This window comes from Cydia pomonella, chromosome 2 (assembly GCF_033807575.1).
Source record: "Cydia pomonella isolate Wapato2018A chromosome 2, ilCydPomo1, whole genome shotgun sequence".
NCBI lineage: Eukaryota > Metazoa > Arthropoda > Insecta > Lepidoptera > Tortricidae > Cydia > Cydia pomonella.
In genome coordinates this window covers 22312861-22338927 of record NC_084704.1, presented here as the reverse complement: position 1 = coordinate 22338927, position 26067 = coordinate 22312861, and the positions used below count along the sequence as shown (strand labels likewise).

Sequence of the window (26067 nt, the reverse complement as noted above, 5' to 3'; positions counted from 1 at the left end):
ACGTCCAGGCTATTTGGCGTGAATAAAATGCTTTTAATTAGTCACTCTGACCTGGATCCATTTAATAAAAGTCCTTTTTCGTTACTTTAAGTATGTATCATGTTTTTTTCGTAATACTACACCAAATGATATGTTAAAATTCGAAATGTAAATAAATAAATCTTGCGGTATATGATGTTTGTCAACATAAATATTAGAATACGACCACTTAAGTTACATAAACAATGATAAGTCTATTATATTTGTAATAGTTAGGTATTAAGTACCTGCCATATACCTGTGAGGGTATCTAAGTAGATATCATCAACCTTGGTTTTTAGGGTTCCGTAGCCAAATGGCAAAAAACGGAACCCTTATAGATTCGTCATGTACGTCTGTCTGTCCGTTTATGTCACAGCCACTTTTTTTCGGAACTTTTTTTCTAAAATGAATAGTTTGCGCGACGAGAGACACTTCCAAAGTGGGAAAATGTGTCCCGTCCCCCCCCCGTAACTTCTAAAATAAGAGAATGATAAAACTAAGAAGAATATATGATGTACATTACCATAAAAACTTACGCCGAAAATTGGTTTGAACGAGATCTAGTAAGTAGTTTTTTTAATATGTCATAAAATTTAAAAAAAAAATCATCAAACCCATACGTGTGGGGTATCTATGGATAGGTCTTAAAAATGATTTGCGCGAGAGACACTTCCAAAATGATAAAATGTGTGTCCCTCGCCCCCGTAACTTCTAAAATAAGAGAATGATAAAACTAAAAAAAATATATGATATACCATTACCATGCAAACTTCCACCGAAAATTGGTTTGAATGAGATCTAGTAAGTAGATTTTTTTTAATACGTCATAAATGGTACGGAACCCTTCATGGGCGAGTCCTACTCGCCCTTGGCCGCTTTTTATATTATTAAAATCTTGTGATAGTTTGTATACTTCAGAAATAATTTGTAGTATGGCTATTATATCTGACCTTATAATTAATGATTATGATATGAAATAATTCGATTAGGATAAAATTCCTCGCACACGTTTTGCAATAATATTTCATCAAATTTTTGAGTAAATATTAGATTGCTACCAAGTCTTAATCACTATCAAGGTATCGTATTGGATCGTATTTATGGAAGTTACAAATTCCAAATTACTAATCGCGTAAGTACAAAACTCCATATTTTAGCCATCATTCTACACACGAACGATTCGATTTTAGCGTTACACGAACGTGTTTAATTCGAGACATTCACATTAAAGCAATAGCCGTACGTTAACTAAGCTGGCCATTTAATTGGAAATAGAGATAAGAAATAAAGCTAACGGTCCAACGGTGACATTTAAGCGTACGTATGGCGTCAGCGGCGCCGTCTTCGGCGTACAATTAGTCGTGTCCATCAGTTAAGGGCTGAGGAATTCTAGCGTGGGTATTGTTTAAATCAAAGTCGCAAGGATTTTTGTCTCCGATGGATGTACGTTCTATAATTGACTCTCTTAGCTCTTTAAGGAGGGTAAAACGTGAAAAATTAATAAATCTTTACACGTTTTTTGTATACTGTTTATTGCATGACACGGAGCACATAAACAAAATACAAAATATTACTATATTTACAAAAGTTCATCACAAAAAAACTAGTTTATATTAGTTTTTTTTTTTTAAATACAATATTGTGCTAGCATTATGTACTTACGTTATTTATTATTTGTTGTATTACGGACCAAGTTAAACTATTTTCTTAATTGTTGTGTTTACAGTTTTATTAAACTTTTCTAAGATATTGTAAACGGTCTTCTTTTCAGTTTATTCAAAAAATGTATTATGAAATTGTAAAGTATTGCCATCGATGTGTTTTATAATTGCCAAATTTGTTCAGTTGACCACCATGGCTTGTTATTTTTTTTTTTGTTTTCCAATAAAAATGTGCAGAAATTATAATAACCTTCGCTAGACTATTTATTTGCAGTTATAAAGGTAAGAGAGTAGGTGCCTTTTTATCCCATAGCCCAATATTTAGTTCATCGCTTTCACCCAATAGCCCATTTCATTTTAGATTCCACCACTCTCATCCTCCATAGTCCTTACATCCGGGAGGGTGCTGTCTCTGCGTGCGTCCCATGACACGGGCAAGGGCAACATCCGCTCGGTGTACCCCTTACATTTCATAAAAGTGTCAAAAGGGATTCTACGTGTTGGCTTCGGCTCCACGCACGCCTCCCAAAGGTCCGGAATACCATTGTTCCGTGATGGGAAAGATAGGTGCCTATTATTATTAGGTATTATTTCCAGTTCATATTCATTTTGAGCAATTTTATTGTTCGGGCACCATCCATCTATTAATATGTATAGCTACTGCACCACGCGTTTCCATAGCGACGCAGACCACACACGATTCACCACTGTTCGCGGACCCGCGCTACAAACGAACATCTATGCAAATGAGGGCCCTGACGTATTCAACGAACATTGAATATTTTACGCGCTTCGTCTTACAAGATTAATCAATTAAATGCAATCAATTGCCGCGATATGGACAGTAATTGAATTATTAATGCTCAATTTGGCACGTCTTAAAATTGTTACGTGAATTTGTTTATCAAAATTATCATGTAGAGACGTAACGACCCGTTCTGTCGCTTTTACTGCTTTTGGTACCTTTGGATCCAAACCGGTTTATTGGTATGGCGATGTAAATAATTAAATTTATGAACACCCATCTGAGATTTTTTTTAATGATTTTATTTTAGGATTTTTTTATTGGTATGCCCACCACATGTTCATGTTCCATAAGACGCGTTAAATAAATGCATTGTTGTGATAGTGATTTTTGTAGAATTCGTTTATGCAAATGGTGTACAAAAAGCTACAGCGAGTTCATGGCGACAGCGTGGACGAGGTCCGTCCGCCTCGCACCCACGATCCATTTCGAGACGATATCTAGAAGACAATTATCTCAAGACCGCGGTCCGATAAATCGCTTGTCCAGCTTGACCGTTATTGCCATCGCGACATGCCCTATCTGATCCTGTACTCCTGTGACATATTGCTACGAATAACCTACTTATGTACTTTTGTCGGGTCTCAGTCACGAATGGACACCGCAGATACCTATACATACTATTCCGTTCTTTGTCCTAAGACGCTACATCTATAATGTTGCCATTCAATATCTGCGGAACGAGTACTATGTTTTGAATATCGAGTGCTCGAATGGCGCAATTACAACGTCTAGTGTACTTATTCTTAGAGTTCCGTACCAAAAAGGTATAAAAGGAACCCAAATTATGGTACGACTCTGTCCGTCCGTCCGTCTGTCACATCGCTAAATATCTCGTGAATAGTTATGAACAACGCTAACCCAGACACATTGAAAGTATTATTTTGTTATTTGATTTTTATTAACTATGGAAAATGCCCAATATGAAGAGGGAACAAAATTTCAAAGTCTAGTAGATTAATTTTTTTTGTAGAGAAAATAAAATGATTTATGAAGGAAAATGTGAAAAAAATTCGCCGCCTTCAGTTTGCAATATATCGAACTTTACGTGATTCTATTACACTTGAAATATCTATGAGATTACATTAAATACAACTTTTTTCAAATAAAAGAACAATTTTTGAAATGGGTTCATATGATAGAGAATTATCCTCAAAAAACGTGGCGCTGTACATAATTATACTTAGTATGGGTACTTCTGTTCAAAAGTCTCTCGCCTTTAGTAACACGAGATAATTCAAAGTTTGTACGGAACCCTCGGTGCGCAAGTAAAATGAACTCGCACTTGATCGGTTTTTTACTTTGTTATGTGCGCGTTTTAAACTGCTATGTGAGTGAATGCCATGCTTATTCATTCATGGTAATGATGGCATACATATGCACACAATATACTTTCTTACGTTGCTAAACTTGCCTCGACTTTCTTGTGGTGTTTTTTCCTGACATGTACATGGGTATAAATAAAACAGTGAAATATATGCCGCCAGGTACTAGGTATATAGTTATGTTTAAAAGACGTTTAAAACGGGCGTGGAAAATGCTTCTGAACTTTTTGCCTGCGAAAATAGATGTGTGTCGCATTTCCCGACTAGTGTCGACGGCGGGTTGCAATGTTCAAGCCAGCCTTTTACGGGCAAACGAATGAGTTATCCTAGTGCAGGCTCGCGCAATATAAACTAAACCCTGTCACTAAGATGCCATCAAAACATAAAACGCTTTCAAATCGCTATCTAAACTTCTTCCATTTTAGACCTGATTGAGACGTGTTAAGATTGAAATTACAAGTGATTGAATGCCCGACTTTAGGTTTAAAGTTAACAATATAAGTTTGCTGCGAACATGTCGGGACCACATGTGAGCGGCTGACAGCAGCTAAGACATTTAATTGAACCAAAAACCATCAGTAAGCATCGACTGGAGATCGATATTGAGTCAAGTTAATAAATTAAATTTAATCGATGCGGATATGCAACCGGCGCCGGCGCGGCCGTTCTGGCCGCTGCGAAACTAACATTATTATATACGGGAGCGATCAAAGGACACGTGCTAACCAATCTAGATTGAACTAGTTCCCCTTGAGAATACTGTTCGTGTAGCCAGGCGGAAAAGTTGAGAATTCAATGTGATTTTGATATAAATGGCCAACATTTGACCATAAGATTAGCGGTTTAAAATAAATCACTGTCGTACTTTTGCACTAAATGTCATTTAGAGTTAGTGCTCCGCTATTGAACGATCAACGCTAGAAAATTAAGGCTAAGGAAGTCAATGGGTAATAACATACAATGGACTTAAGTAAGTTCTAAAGGTCGCTTTATTCACGGCTCTGACGTAAAAATTGAACGCATGATTCAGGTCTTAATGACCCGGGCATTTCCATGAAAGCTTTCATTTTTGCCGTTTGTTATACCACGCGATGCTGATAACAACATTGGCATTGAAAAAATGTTATTAGACAGGGCAATTTTATACTATGATAGGTATTTATAATAATGGTAATTTGAACCTGACATGATTTTACTAGTATAGCTCGTGGAAAATACAGGTGTATAGGTAAGTGTACAACTTGGCCTTGCTATTTCAATTACTATTTAGTTTAAAGTATGGAGGCTGTGTTTCTAACGTTATTTGTATAAAAATCCTAAATCCTAAGGTGAACCTACTTCATGGTAAATAAATTGATGACATTATAAAAAGCCCGAAGGTTAGATCCAGCGTCACCACAGTGGTGTGATAGGTTTAGCGGCGGCACGCGACGCCAGAGCCCTTGGGCCTTATCGCGAACTATGCTCTTCCTGCTTCGCAACTCTTCTATGTGGGTTAATAACTTCACAACTAGCGTAATAGTTTTTGCTTAACACAAAAACATGTTTTGTAACTAGTTTGACTTTGAGTCAATACCTACCTTAGTCCGAGCCTGAGTCAATACCTACCATATTCGCATATGGTTTATAATATTATAGCTAAAACCCAGTATTGTTAAAATTATTTAGTATTCCTACATGTTTTAGTTCCCTTTTTTTCTATTTATCCAAAACTAGCGGCCCCGGCGAACTTCGTGGTACCACTAGTAAATGAATGTCATAATTTTCGAAATCCGCACCTTCGAAAACCAATCTTGTATTGGTTATCCATGACATCTTTTACAAAAAAGTACCTACATGTCACATAATCTACTTCACTATTTTTATAGTGATTTTTCTGATATTTTATTAGCTATTCTGCTAATCGGGCCGGGAGGAATCTAAACTATTAAAATCGATTCAGCTGTTCTTGACTTATAAATGGTGCGACTAAACCGACTTCACTTTACACACAGTGGGCTTGAGTAACCCGACCGATACGAGTATTAAGCACGCATTTCTGAGGGCATAAGGAGTAAAAAAAATGATATGACTTTTGGGCGAATACGGCAGATTTTTTTTAAATTTTGGAGTAAAAAGTAACATTACAACGAATACGTAAAGTTTTAATTAATTTATTGAAAATTTTTGAGAGTTTACTTTAAGACTTTAATGTCTGTCAGTAGGTATGTCCAAACCAAGTAGCATAGTGGCAGCGTCGCAGCTAAAAAAGCGTTTTCACTGTTCCGTTCTTTTCATTGGGATACTCTCCTCCAATTGAGGGGTCAGAGGTGTAGGGTTAAATCCGGTGTAGCTTTATTTGACGTTCATAAGCACATTGTAATATGCCTACTTGAACTACTTTTATCTTGTCTTCAACAAATTTTCACTAGAATTGTCATTATCTCTAAAAGTTCATCGATTTCAGAAACTTTGTATAACATTTTAGTTTCTAAACACGGTCAAGAATACACTTATAAAATCTTTCGGGTTATTCGAGCCCAGGGTGTATATATAGAAAAGCTACACCCTTACAACGCAGTTTCCCCAATTATTAATATATACATAAAACACTGGGAAAAATGCATAAGAACTATAAACGGGTTATTATGGTATATGTAGATATTAATGTGTTAGTTAAAGTTTTCCTATACTTTGGTAACTGTAAACTTTAGTGCTAGGTTTAAATTTATAATACATTATTAAAGATGTCGAATATTTAGATATAGTATGTATATAGGCATTTTATAATAAGTATTATACATTATTTAACAATTGATTTACACGGCACTGAACTAATTTAACGATATTAAAGCTATAAACAGTCAAACACCGCCCACGTATTATCGACCCATTACATATGAATGTCAAGTGCGAGTGACAACTTCACGTCACAGCACACGAGGACAGAATCAATCAATTTTAACAGTAGGCTAGCCGCATTCCCCAATATTGAAACATGACTAACTAAAGTATCTAGCCAAATAGCAACAACAAACAACTTTAATCATATTAATTATTTTTTGCCTAGATTGATTTTAACATGAAACCTTATCTTAACGAGGAATTTTTATCTAAATGTATCAATTCATCATCTATAACAACAATGTTTTATTCAAAAGATAAAGATCTTCGCAAAGATAACGGCGCTGTTGAAGCAAAAAGGCAGTAAACTTCAAAGTGACCGGCTTGTTTCTGAAATGAATCACCAAACAATTATACGTCAACGAAACAATTGCACACAAATGAATAATGTATTTTAGCTACATAACCATCTAACCTACCCAGATCTGTAGGTACGTATAATTAACCACTGAAACATTACTTATATGCGATATTTCTATAGTATTAGCCACTCACAAATAAACACTGGCTAAAGTAAGCAATTTTGATTTGTCAAAATGTAGATTAATTAAAATAAAGTGGAAAGCAAGGCCTATTTAAATGCCTATGGGCGGCTAGAGTGGCAAGTATCCTATTGTTAACACCAATAAAACATAAATAACTAAATATTATACACAAATTGACTAAGTCCCACAGTAAACTCAATAAGGCTTGTGTTGAGGGTACTTAGACAACGATATATATAATATATAAATATTTATAAATACTTAAATACATAGAAAACACCCATGACTCAGGAACAAATATCCATGCTCATCACACGAATAAATGCCCTTACCAGGATTTGAACCCGGGACCATCAGCTTCGTAGGCAGGGTCACTACCCACTAGGCCAAACATGAAGAGATATTATAACTTAGGAGATTATAACATACGCCAGTAAGAATGCTGTACGTTCCAGCAAAAGAGTTCCAGCTAATTCGGAAGCACTTCTGTAAAGAGGGTTTAATTCGATTCTGCGCTGGCTAAATTAAGCAACAATTAATGGACTGACTAAAACATATATAGGTTTAGAGATGGGCTAAATATGGATTTTGCCGAATACGAATATTCGGCCGAATGTTCGGTTCATCTGTATCATTCTAATAAACTATTTGAAAACGCATGCATTACATTAGTAGCTAAAGATGAATGGATTCTAAGGCAATTCCCTATAAACAACCATGTCAAAAGGCAAGGACCTCGACAATTTTTTTACATTCTCCAAACATTCTATGCACTCAACATATCTCATCATGTGTGTTAATGACAACGAGAAACGTAATCTGATGGAACAGAGTACTTGAAAAGTTCTGGAGGAGCTATTACAGTATTGCAACAGACAGTTATAAAAAATATAAGTATGCCGAATATAACCGAACCACCACTTTAGCCTAATAATTCGGCCGAATGCAAACATTGGAAAACTTGCCGAATATGTATGCCGAATATCGAATAATAACCAAATATTCGGCCCATCTCTAGATAGTATACTTTAGTTAAACATAAACTCAAAGTATAATTATATTAAAGTCGTTCTAATTAATGCATTGTTGATGTGGTAAGTTTACAACTTTACATATTTACGTACCAATCTAGTCCATCCGTTCCAGATAAAAAACTAAGTTAAATATAAGTTTATCTAATCCATTAAAAACTAGTACTAGTAGTTTAGTAGTAAACTTTACCTGTCTACTAGCCACTACTTAACCTGACCCTTAGCCAGAAAATGGAACACCAATCCACGGATCTTTATTACGACAAATCACGATTTTTTACGCTAGGTAAAGTAGGACGCCAGACGCTTGAATTAAGGACGTTCACAAACTTCTTACGTGAAATCGTTGAATTATATATTAACAACGACGTTGCTTGTTGCTTCACGAGTTTGATTGCTTGAAATCTACAAAACTCCTTATTAAGATAATGCGTTAAAAGTACGTAAATTTGTACAAATATGCTAGATTTACATGACATTGGTGATTCACATTTAGATATTATTATTAAAATTTGTCAAGGTGCCGTAATTTCAGATAGAGGAGTTTTTAGAGAATCGTACCACTTTTTTTAGATAAAAATAGGGTTACCAAAAGTTTTATTAGAAATTTTGAGTGTTTGCTCTAGGGACTTCAGTGATTGTAATCCTGATTTTTTGTCATTTTTTCGATAGAAAAAAAAACAAGAACATACAGTTTATGCACAAATGCTAAAAATAGGAAGATTGCTTCTAATGATGCAGACTTTAATTTTTGAGGGAACTCAGCGATTACTCATTTCTTTTTTCAAACTTACAACAAATTAAAATTCAAAAATATGATATCCGCGTTCCCGAGCATGTACATCCACTTACGTTCAGTGAGAGTGAGGGAAGAACACGAACCTAAGGGGCCTTAAGTACACACATTTTTGACATTTTGAAAGATATTTCACCATACGTAACATAGATAAACAATAGCAAAACTGTTTACTACGTTGACATAAAACTTGTAGCTGTAAAAGTGCATGGCGACTTTATCAATGAATTCATTCATAATTTCTCCATGCAATTTCCCAGCTTACTGTACCTCTCGGTTTCATTACTCCTGGGTTTGCTGTCCCCACAAAATGTACACACGTATCAAATTGCCACTACTTACCCGCCCACTGACTAGGATGGCATTAATTAAATGATTTAGCGCAATCACCGACTGCTAACTACCAGGAAGCGAAATCAATGGATAGATGCTTTATCAGGCTAAGAAGATAATATTTATTCTCAAATTTGTTAGTAGAGGTGCTAAAATAAAGTTAACATAGCATATTATATATGCTGTTTTTGGGAATTGACTTAAATTTGTATAAGATTTTTATATGAATGATATTTTCAATAGATTTTGATGGTATTATTTTAGGTACTTTTTGTTTTGGGTAAAAAATATTTATGATTTGCTGTGCTGTTTCTTCTTACTAGTCGGCTACGCATAGTCGAAGTAAGTTAAATCTAATATGTATAATAATATTTCTTCAGTCAGGGCATGACCTTGACGGGCTTGTAACTAACTAGTCTTGTGTGAAAATGAGACGCAAACTGAGTCACTAACTGTTACTAATACATATGATGCAAGAATGTTAAATGTATTATATCAAGCTGTCCACACAACTAAAATGCAGCAGTCAAAAATGTTTATTTAGAAATCTACAATCATTCATTAACAGTGTAAGCTTACAGTCATCAGTCATCACTCAGTCGTCAGTCAAGTGTGACTATATTATATCTATATCAACAACAGTAACTGTGAATAGAAATATATGTAAAGATAGATATGTAAACTAGAAATCATTTATAAAATTTAATACGGTTGCAAAAGTAGCGTGGTTATTGGTACTAAAACTTACTACTTCAGACGGTCCAATTGAAGTGTGAGCTAGAACTCACAGTTGCGCGTTTCCAGAGAGCTCATATTCACTGGTTGGTATGAGCGTATTACTCGGAAAGGTGTTTTGGAACAGCTAAGGCGTAAGGGTGAGAGGTTAGTAGTGTATCGGCGAGAAACAAACCCACACACGCAAATGACCAGATTAACTAACCGCCATTATCTGTAATTGGCATTGAGCATCGCATTAAATCCCTTTAATGGCATGATATCTTTGTATATTTATATCAGAGCTGGGGAAAATGGTGTAGCATATTTTGTCTAAGAAAGGTTTTACCGTTACGAGTTATTATTTTGAATCATATATGCTACATTTTAAGAGATCGTGTTTAATGTGCCGATAGCGAGAAGACTTTCTTGCCGCGTGGCAGTAAAATGACGCTCTAATATGATATATATATTATATGAAGATATGCCTACTCAGTTATTAATAATAATTGAATTGTTGAGAAAATAAATCATTACATACCTTTTACTCATTTAGGGGTTGTACAGAAAGTAGACATGAGGGATAAACAGAAAAACGATTAAATAGATAATTACCTACTTATATCAGAGTTTTCAGGTTATTTTCGGTAGTGGGATACCTTTTATCATACGAATATTTATATTTAATTAAAATTTAATTTTTAATCATTTATTTATTAAATGAACCACTTTAAGGAGCTATGTATTCAATTGAGTGCGCGTGAGTTAACTCTTGAGGGGTGTATTACATAAGGAAAAGAGAAAGATAGAGCAGTTTATCTTATCACACCAGGTTCCGCGTTAGCTTTATAGAAAGGGCGAATTTACGTAATTCTAATCGATCTATTACAATATTTCTAAGTACATATTTAAAAAAAAGGAGTCACATATTTCAACCTACTCAAACAAGCCCATATCTAGTTGGCTATGTTTTGTTGAATGTAAAGAAAAATAATTATAAAGGTAGCTGGAAGAGATCCCTTAAAGGGATGAGTTTATCTTATTATACATTTATTGTATTATCTCTGTGGTATATACTTGTTTTTTGTAGGAAAGTATTTTACTACTACTACTACCATTATTATAGTAGTATACCATTATGTAACCGAAAGTGGTAGTTAAAAACATGATGAAAAAATAATATATCATTATTTCATAATTGAATAGCTTCTACCCTTTTTTTTTACTCAATTTTACTAAAACCGTTATATGTACCTTTAATAAGTGATACATTTGTTTATGAAATTAATTTATTTTATTGTATCGTATGACTTCCTAATAAGGCGCATTAGTTTGGAGCTTCGGTCCCCATAGCTGCTGCGCGAGCGCCGCTCCTACAAGAGAGTTCAACGCGCTGCGCAAGCGCGAATAAAGTCCTCTAGCCCTTTATTGTGATCCGATCTGTGTTGCTGCGACTGATTCCTTTACGTTTATTCTTTAACTATGCCTATTGCAATACACATTCTTTTATATTTAAACAAAGTTACTAAACTGGATTTGCAGTTTTTTATTTGTTAATTACCTACTATTTTATACCTACAACGTAATTCCAAGATCTAAAAATCAGGCCTTAATGAAATATAAAACTAAGTTTTTTTTTAATGTATTCCAGAAGCGTTTAATTTGTATTTAACCGGTTTAAGACCGTAAGCGTCACCAAGGCAGAGCCATTGTAGTGATAAGTAGACGTAGATGCACCGTTTAGATACGCTATCCGCGCGCTATAGGATCGATGGCATCGGCCTTTTTAAGGTTAAACCAAATCATGGTTAGTTAAGCTAATTCTTTGGAAGCGTTGGAAACTGCTGTATTCATATTTTTGTGGTCAAGGATCAAGATACCGGGTCATTTTTTCCGCAGACAATAAATCAGGCTAATATCTCTGTTGTCAACAATGAAATAAACAACATGTTAGAACCATAAGCTAAAACATAATTATAGCCCTTGAAATGTACTGTCGAGATACTATGTTAAGTTACATAATTGTGTACATAATAAGATTTATGGGCCACTAAGACGATGTATCGTGATACTTATCACTAGCACGCAGTATACAAACGTAGTTACGTAGAATGGTTATTTTGCACTGACTAGATAGATATCTTTTTATATATTATATTGTGTTTTTCTAGCAACAAATAAACATCTATCTTATCAATATTATTATTATAACTTTAGGATCGATCTCATTTTGACATACTTTGCACCGCATCTCTCTTGCACTAATATAAAAGTACGAGTGAGAGGAACTACGAGTGATGTCGAAACGAGATCAATTTTAAATTTCAAATAGGCCTCTAGTAGATAGTCTTCGATTTGTAGGCGCCCTAAGGGTTGTTAGCGCCGCTTGACCATGAGAGTTATGTAGTTTTGCAATATCAGTAGCCTTGGGCAATGGGCAGTGATAGCCGAGATATATTTCACTATTACTAAAAGTGGCCCGTGCTTGTAAAAAATATTTAGGTGCCTATAGCATCAGAATAAGTAAAGAAAAAATATAAAATAAAAATAGTGTATTTTTTTATAAAAAAAAAGCTACGAAACTAAAACTAAGGAAGTCTGTTTCATACACGCTTGTAATTTTCAATACAAGTCGACGTTTTTTCTAAAACCTGATTCACACAAACATTCATGAAACGATGTCTACATAGTAAGTAGGTACATCAGCCACAAAAGCTCTCTATAATATAATTTAACTAATTGGAGTGACATCAAACGCTACAGAAATACTCTATTAGTCATACTATGAATAACTAATATTAGTATTGACTCCTAAAAGTAGCTTGAAAAACTGCCACACGAATGTGTAAAATTTCAGTTAAATCGGTTTACAAGCTTAAAACTCATTCACGAACTCTCGCCCGATAAAAACATTTCTTTCGCCGACTCGAAGCTTACGTACAGCAGTAAAAGCTGGTAGACTGACTTGAGCCTTAAGTCCTGGAGCTTAATATCAAAATCGGAAGGTATATCGGTAAGCTTTTGCTTGATATTTGCAAAAAAATCTTTAATAATATATCAAGTTACTTGATATACCTATTAAGATGGATGGATAAGTAGTCTTACTATAATGGAGTCATTATTAATTTATTATTTTACAAAATAACATAAAAACTTGTTGGATGCATAATTAAGTGAATAAATTCTTAAGTTTTTAGTCAGTCTTCAATGGGTCAATAGATAACTTTACGCAACCATTAGCTTTAGCGGGTAAGTACGTGCAGAAATAAGTAGAAACATCTTTTAATTGGAAAGAAATGGAAGCACAACGATTATAGCCATAAATAAAAATTTATTATGGTTACATGCACAAATGTATACTTACAGGCAGAAGACAAAGAAACAAAATAAATCAGGCAGTACTTACTGTTATCACGCAACAATTACAACTTATCAGTTACATGAAAGCGCCGGCGCACTTCGCGAATTCCGAAAATTTATAACAATTCAGCCAACATCACGATATCACTAGGTACACAGTTTTATCACACGTCCACTGTCAGTTGTTTGTTGTTTTGTTTTCGTGTGCGCGCGCCGAGTGAGGCGTCCGCAGCGTAGCCGGGTCCGTCCTGTACTAGCGCTAGCGGCTACCGCGAGTGGGCTAGCCGGATTCTAATCTAACTGCTGGCGGACTAAGGCGTTCGGTAACGTACTTCGATACTGCTCAAAGATCATGGGTTACATGACTCTGTAACCCTGCACCGATTATTATAGATATATCCAAAGCGAGTTTTTAGTACAAAGCTATACTTGTGTGACTTGTGTAAGTTTTGTTGATCGTTATTGATAAAGTTACTTAAACATTTTTGTGTACCTATCGGTAGATTTTTTATTAACTCTTAAATTTTTAATAAATTATAATTATATAATTGATATATGCCTTATGATATCTCTAACATCATCAGATTTAATATCCTTTTTAAAACTTACCTGAAATAAAAGGAAATGTTCTTGTTTAAAGCTGCAAAGAAACTTTACTATGTCGTTTGTAAGTAGCTTACAAAACCAGTTTCAGCGACTATACTAAAGTTTAGCAGCAGTCGTGTCAATAGAATCTGGCTAGCCATACCCCACAGCACTATATAGCGCTCATATATTGCCTCAAAGCTTTCACAACCTCGCGTCTCTGATTAGTGCTATTTTGAAATACTAGCTCTATCTTACAAAGAGTAATGTTTATTTTGCACTGTACGAATGTAGGCAAGACACGGGCTAGTGTGGGTAAGACGCCGATATGAAAACTTATAGTACCACGGCTATTCTTATTGCACGTTTTACCGCGCTCAGGACTTTTTGTAATGGCAGGATTATGCGCCTTTAAAAACTCTGGAGTAGACTTCGTCGTACACGAGCCACTTAACGACATACTTCGCCTACAATCTCGCCACACAATGGAATTATTTACCTCATGGAATTTCTATGAAGAGGTGCATTTCAATCGAAGTATTCGTGGAAGGGTAAACAAGAAAACGAGCTCCGGATCTGCCTGGAAGTTAAATAAGAACTTGTATATGATGTTCAAGTCTAAGTTTGAATGAATATTTGTTGATTCGCTACCAAGTTGGAGGCGATATCAACATGAAAGTCTCGAACTGATTTGCCGGTGCCAAGTTCGCGTGCCACGACCCTCGCGGCCACCTCCTCGCATGTAATTACCTGCAACGGAAGTTCGTTTCTTTTTGGGGCTGAAGCGTGACTTTCTGCGAACCCTCCAGCTTAAAAATATCATTAACTATCCATAAAAGGGTGTTTTATGTCTTTGTGTTTAAAAAAAACTAATTCTCTGTGTCGTTATTTTAGAGACGATAGTACATATAAATAATTTAAAAGAACAGCGTTTTATTACACAATAATTTATTGGCATTGTAACCATATCAAAAATTGATGAATTACTACTATCATTGACTCACGGTTCAAAAATGTAAATACGTAATTTTACAAAAAATATCGCATAATGTATGCAAATGACGACGCGGCGTGGATTCGAACATTATGCTGGCGACTCCACGGTGCGGCGGTCGACAATGGTTAATCAAAAGGCCGTATCTCATTCGGCGGGACCTTGCGAGGTCCGGCCAGACGTTACGTTATTTCGATTTCATTTGCGTGCTCGTGCGCGCGGTTTTTTACTTCGTGCTAGGCCCTAGATGCTCAACCTACCTCGCCTCACAGCAGAGGTCATGGCTTGATCCCGCCAAGCCTTTGTTATTCCCAGAGAAATATGAAAGGAAGTCGGCGGATACCGCGCTCGAATAAATGGGATTCTTTCAAGGAATATTGAAATATCTCTAGGCGATGCTGAGAACTCGAAGAGATTAATTCTCGAATGATGAATAGCTGACGTAAATCTTGTTTGTAATTTACTGCTAGTTAGTGATTATCTTTGTTTTGCCTACGATACTATTATTTATTATCAATAGTCCAAATTTAAAATCCTTATGCTTAAAAAGATTGTAAAGAAAGTGCTGGTTTTAGTGTTAAGAAGCTCCATATCATCGCTCATTACTCGTGTTGATCAGTTACTGACTTATTTTTCTAAACGATAGAGAATCTTTTAAGTGGTTTCATTTTTTTTTTATAAGAAAAAGTGATTACGAGTCACGAGTCGGCGGCTCGGGTGCACGGGATTAATTGAATTCTAAGGTATGAGACGGAGAGGGTCGGACAATAGGTTTTTTACATGTTCAACACTCAAAAGCCGTTTAAAGAAAGAACGGACTTGGCAGCGGACCGATATGTTTTTATACTTAGGCAAGTACCTAAGTACCTACAACGTAACGGTCACCTTAATACATTTGATATATCTGTATTTATTTAAAACAACATACAGCATTAATCTGTGAAATTTCGATCAAATTCCATCCTAAACACTGGAAACTAATTAGGGTCTAAATCGCGTAGATAATGAATATTTTTTTGTTTTAAGCAGTGATTTGTAAATTATTTTTCATGCTTTTTTATACTACATTCTATTTATTTAATCTATTTTATTTATTGATTTCGTGGTACGATATCGAATTACGACAACAGCTTCTCTTCCCCTCCGTTGAAGAATTACGTGCAAAACCCAAGCGACAGTTATGAAATGTTTGAAGGTGGGCTGACCTAACACATTGACGGATTTAGCACGTTAGAACCAATTACAGCAAAGAAAAGGAATCAGATAAGAATGTTGAACTCATGCAATGCAACAATAACTTTGTAAGTAGGTATATGAATAAAACAAACAAACACGATAAAACATCTGTACACCAGGTACACTCGATGTTTCCACTTTTCATTTATTTCTCTAGATACAAGTAAAACTGTATGTCTGATATTGAAACTTAGTTATTTTTTTATCACGGGCATTAGGCATACAAAAACATGAAAAAAGAATACAAAACGAGTGTGAAGAAATAGCTTCCAGTCTCTAGAAAATGACTTGGAATGCATAAAATCGGAGGCTACACGGTTCACACTTCATTTCTCGTAAATGAAAGCGTGCAAATTCGACGTCAGTGTCAAGACGTGTGCACTATGAAGCCCCACAGGTACCCGGTAGTTTGAGCTAGTCAGGAAGCTGGGTTGCACGTTTTATTATTTTGTAGATAGGTCAAAATTCAATACACAATAAATATTTTCTGAAATTAGCATAAAAACACTTGTACAAGTTAAGTTAAATTATGAATATAAATAAATTAATAAAATATGATAGGACTTTATTACACAAGTTGACTCAGTTCCACAGTAAGCTCAATATAAATAAATAAGGCTTGTGTTGAGGGTACTTAGACAACGATATATATAATATAAAAATACTAAAATACATAGAAAACACCCGTGATGAGTCATGGAAATAAATAATATCCGATTTGATCCCCGGACCATCGGCTTCTTAGGCAGGGTCACTACCCACAAGGCCAGACAGGTCGTCAATATACTGAAATAAATCTAAGTTTAAAGACTAGTAATAAAAATCATATTGTTTTAAAGAATAGGCTTACGGCTTACGTTACAAACTTATCAAAATCGAGCATCGATTAATTAATAATTCCTGAAATCTGAAATATCTATATGCATTTATCATTAATTCCACGAAATAACATATTATGTACAAATAATTATAGTAAGGAGTGTACGTATTTCATACGATGTGATAACACGATAATTCTAATTATTATTTGAAAAAAATTGACTTACATCCTCTTCAGTTTGTATAATTTGAAAAGTAGGTATCAATTACTCCCTTAATTAAATTAAGTGTATTTGCCTCGGCACGTGTAGGCAGGTACGCCTACGTGAAATAGAAGGGTGAATGTACAAGTTTAATGAAAACTATTTCGAGCCAGATGTATCAGTTACACCCTTATTATTTAAGTAAAGGAAAAAGAAAGAGTAATGATTTTACCATAATTCTGATGCTTTGCGTTACCTCTTGTGGTATCCTTTTACAGCGTTATTAACTGCCCTGGATGTTCCTTGTTTTATAGCATATAGACCTTATAGCTGTAATAACGTTAGTGTTATAATTATTTCCGTTTAAGGTAAAACGTTTACATTGTACTGAACGTTTAGGTTAAATGAATGTGTTGATGATATTTATTGTTGTCTTCTAGTCTAGTCGTGTGTAGATCTCGCAAACTTTTTTTTGGGGTTCCATAGTCAATCAATAACTATTATATATAGTTTCGCTATGTTTAGCTGTCTGTTTGTCTGTCTATACGCGGCGTAGCTCTGAGATTACCAATGAAATGATAAAATACAAAGCTAAAATTTTTTTTTCGGGGACTAGGGTTTTAATTATAGGGGAGAGGTGCCATGAATGGGACAATTTTATTTAGTCAGAGATTTAATGTTATAAATTAAGCTTAATAAAACAAATTTTAGTTTATAATCAAACTATATTTATTCATATTTGAAAATATTAACTAAAAACAATATCTTCTCAAGATGTTTTAGCATTAAAGCCAAATCAAAAAAAACTTAACATATGTCCCATTCACGACTAGGTGGTCTTCAAAGGGACAGTGATAGTCATGAAAGGGACATATTTTAACAAAAACCTTAAATTAAAAAGTACTATATATTTTTAGTAGTTATCATAAACAATTTGTTTTATAATCATTTTGTAACACAAAATTATTATTTGGAACATTTTTATCACATAATTGGTGCATTTATGAGATAACAATTAGTATAATTAAGAGGTGTTTTAAACTTAAATCTAATGACAAAAATTGCAATAAAATTAAATATTGGGACAGTACTGGAAGTCTTCCTCCGATTGTTTAGCCTTCGTCACTAGTATACCTAAGTGAGATTTTCATATTGTAAGCACTAGCTAAAGACCGTAATGGCATTTACTTCTCCATCACTTCCTTCACGGCTTCTTCTATATTTTTAGGATCAACTCGGTCTCTTTTCTTAGGAGGCATTGTCAGATTAATTTTATAGTTCTTTCAACCATCTATCCTGAAACAAATTAGGCATTCACAATCAAACAGCAGCATACATTACCCAGGTCATGAAAGGGACAGCCATGAAAGGGACGTCCCTTTCATGGCTTGTCCAGCTGTCCCAAACAAGACTTTCGTGCATTTTTAAAAATAATCACACAGCAAAAATATGTTTGAATAACTTTGTAGAAATATGTACTCACCTTTAAGGTAGTTAAACCACGAATAAGTTGGCAGAATAGTTAATGCAGATTATTATCACATTAGCCTTATAAACGATTCCCAAAAAACAACAAAAAAAATACTTTGGGACACGAAGAAACTTAACCACGTTTCGCCATTTTGTTTCTCATGACAGCCACATGTCATTTACGTCAATATTGTCTATGGATCATTTTTACCAGAATGCAGAAAATAAAAATCTACTACTTGGTTCCTAACGCGGTAAATTGAATCTGTCCCATTCAAAACCTGTCCCTTTCATGGCACTTTCCCCCTACCACGTGAAGTGGGGATGAGTTGAGTTTGTTTTGCAAAAACTCTAACTCTCTGTTAAATATCGTTGACTAAGCTTTTAAAAAAGCATCTTGAAATTTATTTTTGACAAAGTAAATATTTTCGGTAACAATCACTGAAAAAGTTACAATATTTCGACTTGCTCTTGTCCGGTTTTAATTTGCGCGCACGTACATATTGGTACACAAACGTTACCTAAGGGAGAATAAAAAGCTTAGCAAGATCGTTATGCTTATTGCCTCGACTGCCCGGTTACAAAGTTTTGGGTGGAGGTGGGTAATTGGGAGAGCTAAATAGAGTATGGCAACCTGCGCTCCTCGTATCGTAATGGACCACATCTGCCAAATACATACTTTTTAGTCATTAGTTTTTATTTTACTATTTTAATTAGTTCGTTTATATTTATTTTTATTTTCTTTAGTCATTAATATAGCTTTCAAGTTTAAACTAATAACTTTAGATCATTCAGATCTGAAATAAACGGTTTCTATTTTATTTTTTATCTATTCCCAGAGGAAAACATTAGCTATTCCAATCCAATTAAATTAGTTATTCCCAAAGGAAAAGGCAGATATTTTAACCTCTCTTTTCCTATGACATTGTACCGGCTAAAGTTCAGATCCTTTAACTTTATTATTACAAATTCGATTAGATATCGAGAATACGACGATACGAGAGATTTATCGAAGAGAAGGGACTCGCCGCGGATCTGACGCTTAGGCCACGCGAGCACTGGTAGCGAAGATATTATTCAGTTTAGAACACAATTAGCTCGTTGCAATATTTGTTCCGGAATTTAAGTAGTGGTAAGCAACTACAGTACAATAGACATGTCTGTGATGAGGCTTAAAATCTTTCAAATGACAAGATCGGCTAGCTATTTGAAATAGTTATTTTCACATCACCTCACACATCACCTATTCGGAAAATGGCTTTTTCTTCACTGCTAGGAGAGATCAATTTGGCACTTTTCTATTCTAGAATATTTCATTGCCAGTATATGAAAACAGTATGCACATAATAATTTCTTTATAGATTACGTGCATATATATATTTTTTAGTTTAATAATATTTTGAAATATAATAATTTCCTCATAGATGATGTGAAAAGCACCTATGTGACACATAGTAGCAAAATTATTTATTTCCACCTTGGGCGTTAACACTTGAAGCTCTCACTACGCTTAGGATTATATCTAATCCATCGCTTCATTCAGGATCCAATGTACGCCCACGCCGTAAATATGTCATTTTGCTCCCTTATGACTCAATCTACTATTTTGCAATAAGAAAGCAAAGTTTTATTATGTCCCATGCAAGCGAAAGATTCTATAATAGATTTACGAGCGTAGCAAGGGAATTGTAAGCAAGAGATATAAATAACTTTGATATTGTGTTGCACATACGATTTTGCACCATAGCACTGAGAACATATTTGACGGAAAAATACAATCTGAAAGATCCTTATTCATTAATTTTTCACTCATATTTTCTAAAGTATTCTAACATTAAAGTTTAGATTACAATAAAACACAAAGATTGTCAGGGTTACGGCAGACCAGCGCAAGGTATCTGGCGTTTAGGTTACATAGAAATAATAAATCACCACGTAAATAAATACATTATTTATAATATGCAAGAAAATCAGTACACATGTCAATCAATGAAAAATAGTAAGTAAGAATAGAACACGTCAATGTCATAGAGGTAAAGCGGCCAGCAAGAAACCTTGCTTTTGTTATGAACCTCAAGACACCTCCTCAAAAGCAAAGTTTATTGTCTTAAATATGCCAAACAATAATAGTGACAGGTAACAAGAAAAAAATAAAAAATAAAATGATAATTCTAACCAAATGTACAATATGCGTTAAAAGGGGTTGAGACCTAGACCAATCATACATTTGTTATGTTTTATACTGGGTAGTGGTTTTGTCAACAAATCTGCCAGCATTGATTCCGTGGGTACATGTCCCAACACTATATTTTTGTTATCTTTTAAAGTCCCCCGTATAAAATGGTACTTTATATCTATATGCTTGCTTCTACCATGAAACACGGGATCTTGGGCAAGAAACATGGCAGATCGACTATCGGTATTTAGAGAGATATCAGCATACCTTGATAGACCTAGCTCAGTCAGCAAACTTTGGAGGTACAAACCTTCTTTTAAAGCCTCCGCGAGACTTACATATTCAGCCTCACAACTTGAAGTCGCTACTGTCCTCTGCTTTTTAGAAGACCATGAAATACTAGCTCCTCCTAAAATGAAGGAGTACCCGGAATAAGATTTCCTATCTATTGGACAGTTTCCCCAATCTGCATCACAGTATGCGTGGATTGACTTACCGGTCTTCTTATAAATAAGGCCATAGTTTGCCGTACCTTTAAGGTATCGTAAAACTCTTTTAGCAGCCTTCCAGTGGCTCGAATCGGGATTACTTACGAACTGAGCGAGCTTAATCACAGTATTCGTAATATCGGGCCTAGTTGCTACCGATAAATACATAAGTGACCCTATTAGCTCGCGGTAGGGCCATTTTTCTTTAATTTCGCCCTCAATTATCTTGCTAGGCATACTAATAGACAACTCGCTCGGAGTTCTGCAAGCATTGCAATTAGATAAATTGAATTTATCCAACACAGTCTTGATGTAGCCTTCTTGTGACAACATAATGCCATTATCATCTCTCCTTATGTCAATTCCCAAAAAGTATTTAACCTGCCCATAGTCTTTGAGGTCAAACTCATTTCTCAACTCATTTTTAAATCGTATTATCTGGTCTTCACATTTTGATGCAATAAGTACGTCGTCCACAAAGACTAGTACAAATAAATGTTCGCCTTCGTGCTTCCTCACATAAAGACACGGTTCATTGAGGCTTTGCACTAACCCCATGTCTTTTAATTTCTTGTCAAATCGTATATTCCATTGCCGGCCTGCCTGTTTCAATCCGTATAAAGATTTCTTTAATAGACATGTATCGCCACCTGTTTCCAAACTCTGAAGCATTTCTTTCGCGTTCCTCACTATCATAGAATCTTCATTATTGCCATACACCAGTTTTAGCAAACACTCTTTTAGCAAGCGAGGAATACGCATATAAATTTCCTCTTCGAGGTAGCCGTTCAAATAAGCAGTGTTTATGTCCAGTTGATGAACATCTAAGTCCATCTCTGCAGCAAGGGCCATCATTAATCGTACTGTTTCTAGTCTGGCAACGGGTGCAAAAGTTTTATCGTAATCCACTCCAAACCGTTGACTAAATCCTTGAGCCACTAGCCTGGCTTTCTTCTTACTAGTCTTATCTACATTAACTTTAGTAGTCAGTATATACCTACAGCCAACGATATTGGTATTTGGCGGCCTTTTGCCGATAGTCCAGGTTCCTTTTTGCACTAGGCTTCTTATTTCAGATAGTATTGCGCCCTCCCATTCTAGTCGTTCTTCACTGCGCAGGGCATTTTCCAAAGATATTCCCACGGCTACACCTGCAAACTCAATACAGTCCATGTATTCATCAATTTCGTCTTCTTCGTCTACCATGCAGTCTCTGTATTCTTCTGCTACGTCCTCTGCATCAGCCATACAGTCCCTGTATTCTTCAGTTGTGTTCTCCTCCTCAAATTCCTTATTACATTCTTCTACTTCAATATAATTGTAAACCTTTTTTGGTCGTCCTGGTTGGCCGGTGTGCAATAATTTTGGCCTACCAGGGCCTCTTTTCAATACAACTTTGCGCACTACATCCGATACTCCTGTTTCTCGGCTGAGTTCCTGTTCTCTCTCAACAGTTTCTGCCACAGGTGGCGAATCCTTACCTGAATCTATAATATCTTGTGTATATGTTTCAAGTTCTTGTTGTCTTTCCACAGTTTCTGTCGTAATTGGCATGTTCATATCCTTGTTATACACTTCTGTGTCTTTAGAGAGTGCAATTTTGACTTTTTCTTGTTTCTCGTTAATATTGTTTGTATCTTGAACCTTTACAGGATCTGTAGGAAGAAAAGCTTCAATTTCAAGAAAGTCTTTCTCATCTCTTAACAACATGGTTTCAGTGAGCACATTTTCATTGAATTTGATGTCCCTTGAAATTATAAATTTTCTTTCTTGTGGCACCCATAGTCTGAAGCCTTTATTGGTCTTTGGATATCCTGTGAATACTCCAGGTATCCCACGGGCATCAAATTTGTCTTTATTTGGGTTTTTATTCAGAAAATGAACCTTCTCTCCAAACTTCCGTAAATAGTGTATCTTTACCGGTTTCTGGGTCCATTTCTCATATGGTATGTCACCTCCTAGACTAGATGTCGGACACCGGTTCCTAATGTAACATGCCGTATCTACAGCTTCGGCCCAAAAACCTATGGACAACTCGCTACTTAAGAGCATGCATCTGGCCATCTCAATCAGAGTGCGATTCATCTTCTCGGCTATTCCATTTTGTTGTGGCGTACGTGGCACAGTCAGCCTCCTCTGTATCCCTTCTTGCTTTAAAAAATCATTAAATTCCGAATTACAGTACTCAAGGCCGTTATCAGATTGAAAATATTTTATCTTCAATCCCGTGTAGTTTTCAGCATAACTTTTGTAGAGTTTAAAGGCTTCCAAAGCTTTACTTTTATTCTTAAGAAAATATACTTCACACCAACGTGTGCAGTCGTCGATGAAAGTGATAAAATATTTAGCGCTAGATTTCGCTTCGCATCTCATGGGCCCTACTATGTCAGAATAAACAATGTGAAGTCTCTCATCACATGGACCGCTTGATTCAGAAAATGGTAATGCAGACAACTTACCTCTTGCACAAACATCACAATCACGCAGTACATTCATATTAGTCAAACTTTGACTCACCTTATGACCTGTTTTCTGTAACAACTTAGTAACGTCTTTGGCATTAAGATGGCCTAAGCGTTCATGCCAAAGTCGAAGATCTATCTTGCAATCCGCGACTGCGTTTGCAAATTCACATTCTTGTAGGCAATATAAGTTACCTCTACGGTTCGCGATCAGCCTAACGTTGCCACTTTTGTCTAATACTTCGGCCATATCACGTGTGAAGTACACATCATAGCCATTATCCGTAACTTTTGCCACCGACATCAAGTTAGTTCTCAAATCTGGCACATACAAGGTGTCTTTAAATTCGATAGGTTGTGCTGAGCTCTCTGTTAACGCCGATAGCCTAACTAAGCCCTTACCTTGAACCTCCGCGCTTGTGTTAGTAGCCAACTTCAGTTTACCATTATATTCTTTAAGTGTACCTCCAAATAAGTGAACGTCATTGCATAGATGGGACGTGCACCCGGAATCAAGCACCCACTGTTGTTTAAGGTTATCAACAATGTTGCATTCTTGTATACCTGAAACGTTTAAAGACATTAGTCCCTCATCCACAACATTACTAAATTGCCTTGGTTTTGGGTTTGTTTCCCGACAGTCCGCGGCTTTATGGCCGATTCGATTACAGCGGTAGCAATTCATTACTCTTCTTTCATACCCATCGTTCCTGGCATTCCCCGAGTGGTTCTGTGGTCGTGACATCCCTGGCTCCCCCTTAGTATTAACTCTCCCATTGTTCCAAGTTTTCCTTTTTTCACGTACATACATGACATCATTTTCGCCTGTATTTACTTTCCTGGACTCGTATTCCTCTAAAATTTTTACCTTGAGAACCTCTGGTTTCGGTAATTCATCTCGGCTTTCAATGGCGCAGCGAAAATTTGTAAAACTAGATGGTAAGGTATATAATAGCATGATAGATAGAAGATCATCGTGGATCTTCACCTCCATTGACCCCAATTTGTCCACTGCGTCGAAAAATGTGCCAATTTCTTCTCGAATATCACCGGATTCATTCATTTTATGCAACAATAGTCGTTTTAACAACATTGCCTTCCTAGCAGGCCCACGAGAGGCGTAAATAGACTCTAATCGCAACCATACCTCCCTCGAAGACTTGCAGTCCCTGACGTGGCGTAGTTCTGATGAACTAATGCATAATATTAGGTCAGCTTTTGCTTTGGCGTCCTCCGTTAACCACTTTTCTAAAGCGTCCGCTTCAGTTGCGGCTGGTTTAGAAACCTTACCGTTCGTATATTTCCACAGGTCATTTTTTATGAGAACGGCTTCTGCTTGTAGCTTCCAACTCTCGTAGTTCTCCTTAGATAAAGCATCAATACGTACAGTGCTCATTTTATTTCACTTTTAGTTGTAGCAAGAAATTTTAAAATCGTCGTCACTTAATCACTTTTTGCAACCTACCCCTGGGCCCATAACCATTGTCAGGGTTACGGCAGACCAGCGCAAGGTATCTGGCGTTTAGGTTACATAGAAATAATAAATCACCACGTAAATAAATACATTATTTATAATATGCAAGAAAATCAGTACACATGTCAATCAATGAAAAATAGTAAGTAAGAATAGAACACGTCAATGTCATAGAGGTAAAGCGGCCAGCAAGAAACCTTGCTTTTGTTATGAACCTCAAGAAAGATAATGTTGGAATGACATTTGAATGTAAATGTTACTTTAATATCATTTTGTAGATGGATGGAATAGTGAGCAAAATCGAATTCAGCTCACTGTTTTTAAGAAGTGAAGTACCATTTTTTGACTTACTGAAGAGAAAAGATTATTATATTGATTCATATATTATTTATTAAATTACTTGCGTGATCATTTATTTGGAATAGTTAAAAAACATAAATATAAAACAACGTATACTAAGTACTTAGAGGTTAATTCTAATTGAACAATAAGTTATTTATTTATTTATAGGTACATATTTAGTTCAGTATGAACGCTTATAGCTGACAATGGTCGCAGTCCTATCGCATCGTTTTTTAGGATATCTATGTTACAACATATATGGGCCGGGAGCGTATTATCATTTTCGAGCGGAATTCGTTTTCGGTATTTAAATATTTATTGGTTTATTACAGTTTTAGTCAAAAGCGTTTAGCTCAGGTGAGTAAGAGATATGTGTACAGTAGATGTCAAAGATATGATTACAT

General features: G+C 35.6%; 1 protein-coding gene across 1 annotated transcript in view; it reads right to left on the bottom strand.

Moving 5' to 3' along the window:
* The window catches only part of LOC133534648 (cadherin-86C), a 139810-nt gene extending 126133 nt beyond the window's left edge, over positions 1-13677 (bottom strand). Inside the window, 1 exon segment of the mRNA XM_061873855.1 lies at positions 13461-13677. The gene's annotated coding sequence lies outside the window, so the exon portion shown is untranslated.
* Positions 13678-26067: the final 12390 nt, after the last annotated feature.